At 32.2% G+C, this 7,262-nt stretch overlaps 1 pseudogene; it reads left to right on the top strand.

The window, feature by feature from the left end:
* Positions 1–4,751: 4,751 nt before the first annotated feature.
* On the top strand, positions 4,752–6,947 carry LOC149411124 (uncharacterized; annotated as a pseudogene).
* The last annotated feature ends 315 nt before the right edge of the window (positions 6,948–7,262 follow it).

Raw genomic sequence — 7,262 nt, 5'->3', positions numbered from 1 at the left:
TGACCAATAATAAATTCGTTTTGATTTTTGCAAGAACATTTTTAATTTAACAATAATAAAGCCTTGTATAAATATAAAGTACCATCAGGAGTGTTTAAAGGACTTCATTTAGGCCCAGTTTTTTTATTATTTTTAAAAATGATTTATCTCTGAGCTTCCATAATGTAGAATTTATGCTTTTTGCAGATGACCTAAAGCTTTTCCAGATTATAAAATGTTTGAATGATGCATTTATCCTACAGCATAATATAGATAGACTTCCCAGCTGGTGTGAAATACATAAGTTGTGCCTGAAGGTGAAAAAACGTTTCAACATATGTTTTTACAGTCCACGATATAATATTTACATCGTATTCAATTAATATAACGATATTGCATCAGTACAATTCATCAAAGATCTTGGATTTCTTTTCGACAGGAAACTTACCTTTGATAGTCATTGTGAAATAATCTCCAGTAAGACAATGCAAATTTTAGGTTTCGTAACATGTAACCCAAGGAATTTTCATAACGTTGAGTCAGTGAAACTACTTTACTTCTCCTTTGTGAGATCGCAGCTAGAATATACATCTCCCGTGTAGTCTCATATTTAAATTTATACTAACTTGCAGAAACTAACTTATTAACACCGCTTGGAGAAAGTACAAAGGAAGTTTCTTAGATATGTTCAATACAAGTTAAGTCAACCTGTAATTGATACCTGCTACAAAATATTAAGGTCTAATCTAAAACTACCGCTACTTTCTACCCGAATAGTTGTTAATGATATTCTTATATTTGTTCACATGAAGCAGATGCTTTGTGATGTGAAATTATAACATTAACTTTTTAAACACCACTTTTATTTTTTATACTTAATGCCGACCAGGTTTCGCTACAACCGTATCTTAGTCTGGGCTGTATAATACTCTACATACTTATACTTTATTAAAATACTAAATAACTTCATAGACTGTACTAAAATGTTAAGTGTTCTAAATATTTGTGTTTGTGTTAAATATTCTTGACTCTTTCATCTTTTCTACTGTTACAACCACAGGACTAACTATTTATATTGCTTCCCACCGAACTGCCAATACATATAGACACCCTTTCGATGTACTCGTATTTAAAATCTTTTCGTCTTCATTAGTTGAGAATATAACTGATATATTTCTGTATAATGTACGTAAAATGATAAAAATAGCCCTGATTTATTGACCTTCAACATACCAACTAGAACTAGTCGATGGAAAATTCTTTTTAATTACAACAACAATATCAGGACTGAGTCATTTAGATACTCACTTGTACCTACATAGATTACATGCAGTTGGCCATAATTTCGCAGAAATTGTAAATGTGTTCAACTGCACGGAATATAGTTACAAGAAGGCTATAATAACACATCAATAATATTTTTTTTTTCGTAGGAAGCAATCACTTTGTGGTTAGAGATTATATATTAAATCAAATAAAACACTTTGTTTATTAACCACGATTTAAAAAAAAAAATTATTACATCTACCGGTTTCGCTTCAGTCGAGCTTCAATCAGGATGTGAAATATAACTAAAAACTAAGACAGAGGTCATGCATATTTATAGGAAAGCAGAGGGAGACAGAATATAACACATTATAAAAGTGGGAGGAGTCAAATATTACATAGGCATAGTGAATTAAAGATATATTTTATAATAACAAATTACAACAAAAAAAAATTACATGAATTATACATATAATAATACATTTTAAAGACATAAGAAAACATAAAAATTTTATTAAGGAGTGGAATGGATTGTGGGAAACAAGTTAAATATAGGACTATAGAATGTGTTTTTTTGATTAGATAAATTAATTTGTGTATTTAATAAGTGGTTTGACAAATTACTGTTTATAGATTTCCTGATTTCTAACGATTCTAAATTGTCTAACCTAATGCCTATACTATTTTTATGTAAGAGGCTTGTACCTTATATTTTATTAAATCTATGGTCTGCTGATAGTTTTTAGTTAAATTTCACATCCTGATGAAGCTCGACTGAAGCGAAACCGGTAGATGTAATAATATATTTTTTTAAATCGTTGTTAATAAACAAAGTCTTTTATTTGATTTAATAATAAATAATATTAATAAATTTTTCTAAAATTAATAAATATTTATTTAATATTAATAAACTTTTGCATTAAATTTCTACTTAACTAATGGCAAATCTTTATTTCTTGATTACTGTTGCACTAAACTATTATGTAAATCAAATGTTTGTAAAAGCCCGTATGGGCGTAGAAAATGTTAATAAATAAATAAGTATTTATTACATTGATGTGTATGTAACGACATGTTATTTCTATAAAATTTTTGTAAATTTTCGACATGTAGGTATTATGAATGTTTATAAAATAAATAAATAGATACTTTTAAGAAACTGATTGATGCTGTCAAAATGCCTAATCCTTTCATGGGAAGGCCCGAATACAATACTTTAATCACAATTGATTTCGTATAATTGAATTAAGCATTTTTGAATGCTTAATTCAATTATTTATTTGTTAATTGGGAGAAGCAGACTTAGAATTAGTTGAGCGCTATCCCAATCACAAGGCTTCAACTTAACCTGCTTGGGATTAACTTAATTTCAAACACGGCCAAACGAGCTTTTGGTTTAAGGTTACGTTATAAGTTTACGCCCGAAGTTCTGCCTAACTTATCGCTTATTAAATACTAGCGCGTTCACACAGACTCATATTGGCAAAGTTTTACGCTGTGTTTACATAAAGATTTTGTATAAGGGTTTATTGGTTTTAATTAAGTGCGTTACACGGAATATAACCCTCTTATTTAAGTTGAATTATTTATTTAAATACCATTCAGAACTCAAACATCCTTTCTTTAGATATTATTAATATTTGATTGAGTGTCCTCTGTCGGATGAAGCCATACGTAAACGTTCTTGAGAGATGGGGGAGAGAAGGGACAGGTCTGGAATATGATGGCAAAGAATTGGCTTGATTAATTTAAGGCATGAAAAATTTCCTCACATTCACCTAAAAAGGAATTCCAGCAAATTAAATATTAATGTTCACCTTCTAGCATAAATACTAGTATAAGTAGAGATACATATATTTTTTAGTAACATCTGTTAGATAATGCGTTTCCACGGAATCGAACCGCGTGTTAGATAAAGAGTTTCTACGGAATCGAACCGCGTATAGAAATGTATTATATCTTCAAGAATACCTGGCTAGCTCGAGCAGGTACCGTGTTTTCAGTTCGTTGGTATTAAGAGAGAACATACGCCTTCTAGAAGTGGGTAGAACAAAGGGTATCTTGGAAATAAAACACTATTATTGTGGTGCCTTTAAATGCCTTCAAAAAGACTATATAATTACAGCACAGGAATCTACGCGTAGGAAAAGCTTAAATCTCTTTGTGGACGGTTAAAAGAATGATGTTAAATTAGTGGGCAGAAAGCAGAGACAGAAATTAATAAAAAAATAAAGGAACGATACCGCAGTTTTTGTAGTTTTGTAGACGTCCAGGGAGCAGGCAGTAGAAAAAATGAATCGAAATATACTAGTAATGAATTGACAAACACTGTAGAAAGAATGACTCGAAATGTACTAGTAATTAATTGACAAACACTGTTTTAGCAAAGCAAGTCTCGAATTCAAAGTGGAGCACGTAACAACCTCTCGCAAACAGCGCTGGAATCCAAAGAGACCGGTGTCTCTTCCAACCGAGCTGAGGACCGCTCGTTCTCCCCGCCTCTCCCGATAATGGTCAACGCCCCCCAAGGGGTTACCATATGAAAGAATTTAAAAATACAAAGTACTTGATTTTAAGAAAATATTACGGGGTTGAATGTTTTAATTTTAAGAAAGTTCGTTTCATAACACTTCCCCGAAAACACAACGAAAAAACTGCCGTGGGAATGAAAGTTTTTGACTCTAAATCGCTTAAAATCCCTTTGACCAAAGCTACAAAGGAGTCATCCACATAGAGATTCAGCATTAAAAACCTACGCCCAAAATTTACATATTATTATTTCAAATTATTATTTATATATATATACATTTTTTTTTGGTAATACGGTGCACATAATCGTAAGAGCAACAGCAGCAAGTGATGGTGATAATCGTAAGAGCAACAGCAGCAAGTGATGGGGACAATCGTAAGAGCAACAGCAGCAAGTGATGGCATCGGCTCTCAAGTGATGGCATCGGCTCTCTCTGCAAAGGGCCGCAAGCAGTAGCGTAAACTCGTTCGTCATGGCGTAGATGTCTCGATCCCCGGCGGGAACGATTCAAGGAGAAGCGTTAACATGAAAGCGAAACATAAGAAAATATTAAAAAAATGCAAATAAGCAGTGGGCAATGAACCAAAAAAATAAATAAAAAATAAAAAATCGCGTTCACATAAGGAGTGAGAAACTAATATTGAATAGTAAATATAGTTGCACAGGGGAGCAGTATACAGGCAGAACTTCCCATTGTATGTCGTGACGCACACACATATGTTTATATTTTATACATAAGGCAAAAAACATACTAAAATCATTAATTAGCACTAAATAATCAATAGGGTAAACGGTACTATCTCTGGCACCCCCCCATTGATTGGCACTCCTGAATTGAAACAGTAATATTAGTGGCTACGGCGAGAAATATTTCCCAATTTTAGACGTATTGTGTTCCCACACTATCCTATTTTAAGATGGGCATAATTTATTTCATACACAGGCCAACATTTTTCAACTGTCAACTGATCCGTGGACGCGGGTAGTGCTCATCACGTTTTATCAAAATTTCTTATTGTTTTCATAAGGTAAGTCTTCCATTATATTGATAATTATTTCAAGTTTTTACAAGATATTGATATATTTTAGAGTATTGTGTTGTAAATAAAGGCCAAAGGTGAGTTTCTTTGCCATCCTTATTTAGTTTAAGCGCCTGGATAAGATAATTGCCAGGTGCCAATGATTGTGTGTTACATTTGTATGGAGGTCTATTCATTGGCATGCATGTCAATCACTGTACTTTCATATAATAATTGATAAATTGTGTTTTTTTAGACAATTGATATGTAGTTTTGCTTAAATTCAGAAGTTAAATTTAGAACATACATTTGTTTAATTAAAGTATTATTATTAGCAGTGCCAATCACTATAACCTGCGCATGCCAATCACTATACTGATAGGTGTGCCAATATTTACACTGCCAATGATACACACTAAAGTTTACACCATTAATTGATTTAAAATTATTTATTAAAGTTAGTTTTGTTTGTGTTTTTTACAGATATCAAATTAAAATGCCTAAAGTTCCTGCTGATTTAAAGTATTTCAAAAAATACAAGGAGAACGACATTCAGAAGGCTTTAGATGCTGTGAAAAGTGGTATGTCGAAAAAAGCCGCTTCTAAACAATTCAACAATCCACGGTCTACTATTCAATTTAGATTAAGTGAAAAATATGTTAAGACAAGACCCGGACCAGCAACAGTTTTAGCAGAAGAATAAGAGTCTATCCTCGTTCGGTGGATTAGTACAAGCAGTCAGAAAGGTTTCCCACGAAGAAAAGAAGATATTCTGGAGAGCGTGCGATATTTTCTCAGTAAAAATTCTCGACCAAATGCATTTATTAACAACAACCCTGGGGAAGGATGGTATAAATTATTTTTACGGAGACATCCTGAAATTTGTACCCGAACTGCTGAGGCAGTAACTTCAGCGAGCTCGGTTGTTTCAGAAACAAACATAAGACGCTGGTTTCAACAAATCTACGACTACTTACATGAAAACGATTTAACTGAAATATTAAATGATCCAAAACGTATATTTAACGGTGACGAAACTAATTTAAAGTTATGTCCCAAAAATTCTATGGTTCTGGCTATGAAGCGTACAAGGAATGTTTACGAAGTAGAACACGCACCAAGTAAATCATGTCTAACAGTAATGTTTACTTTGTCAGCTTATGGTGAGATAACTCCACCAATGGTAATTTTTCCTCTAAAAAGAATGCGACAAGACATCATTCGATCTATACCAAGCGAATGGGGAATAGGATTGTCTGAAAATGGATGGATGAAAGGGGACATCTTCATTTCATAAATAAAAAAATGTCCTTCATCCGCATCTGTGTAGATTTATCGTTAAATTTCCTGTAATTTTGTTTCTCGATGGTCACAAGAGTCACACAACTTTTGAATTAAGTCAGCTGTGTCAAGAATTGGGTATAATATTAATAGCTTTATATCCAAATGCAACCCGTATTCTGCAGCCTGCTGATGTTTCTGCATTTAAACCAATGAAAAATGCATGGAAAAGGGCCGTTTTGGAATGGAGAAGAACTAACGTTTCAAAATTTCTTACTAAAACTGACTTCGGTCCGATCCTTAAGATTGTTTTGGAAAAATTTATTAACAAGACTGTTGTAGTTAATGGTTTTAAAGCTTGTGGACTTTTCACTTGGAATCCAAATGCATTGGACTATTCCAAATGTTTGGGGAAATCTAACCATCCTCTCACTCGATTAACCTCACCATCACAAAAACCACAAGAAAATACAAATTTATTGAACTAAGAAGACTTTAAAAGGATTGTTGGTGATGAAAAAATTAAAATATTTGAGAAACACTAATTTGACAATGAATCATCAGATTTTTTAACACTGTTTACGATTTTTAAAAAATTAAATGATAAAATAAACAAGAATGGTTCGACTTCAACACAATTTCATTCCAAAACTTCTTGTAACGTCGTGCAAAAACCTACAAAATTACAAATAATTACTCTTCCTGAAAAGGAAAAATCAATAGGAAAGGAAAATGAACCATCAACATCGAATAATATTTTCCAAACCAACAGTGCAAGCGTACATAAATCTGTTGAACCTAAAATAAAAATCATTTCATGCGTGACACTCAAAAAACCATTTAAAATTATAGTTAAAAACCCGTTTCTGGAAATGACAATAATATTCAAAGTCTACCAGATGACACAAAAAATCTTTAGGAAAGCGAAATTATTGAAGTTTTGCTAAAAGAAGATTGAAATTTCTTAAAAGAAGTACGTAATACCCACCTACCGCAGTTTTTTTAATATTTGAAAAATATAATTTTTTAGTAAAATCTATCCTCTTTGTGAACTGTATCCTCTTTCAATAAAGTTTACTGAAAAAAAAAGTTTTCTTTACAAAAATAATATATAACACAAAGTGCCAATGATTATACTTCTTGCAATGCCAATTAATGTATCGTGGGTGCCAATGATTGTACTTTTT

The sequence above is a fragment of the Hesperophylax consimilis genome, chromosome 26 (genome assembly GCF_061612785.1).
Source record: "Hesperophylax consimilis isolate HC1 chromosome 26, BYU_Hcon_1.0, whole genome shotgun sequence".
Taxonomy (NCBI): domain Eukaryota; kingdom Metazoa; phylum Arthropoda; class Insecta; order Trichoptera; family Limnephilidae; genus Hesperophylax; species Hesperophylax consimilis.
This window is presented reverse-complemented; position numbering and strand designations above follow the sequence as displayed.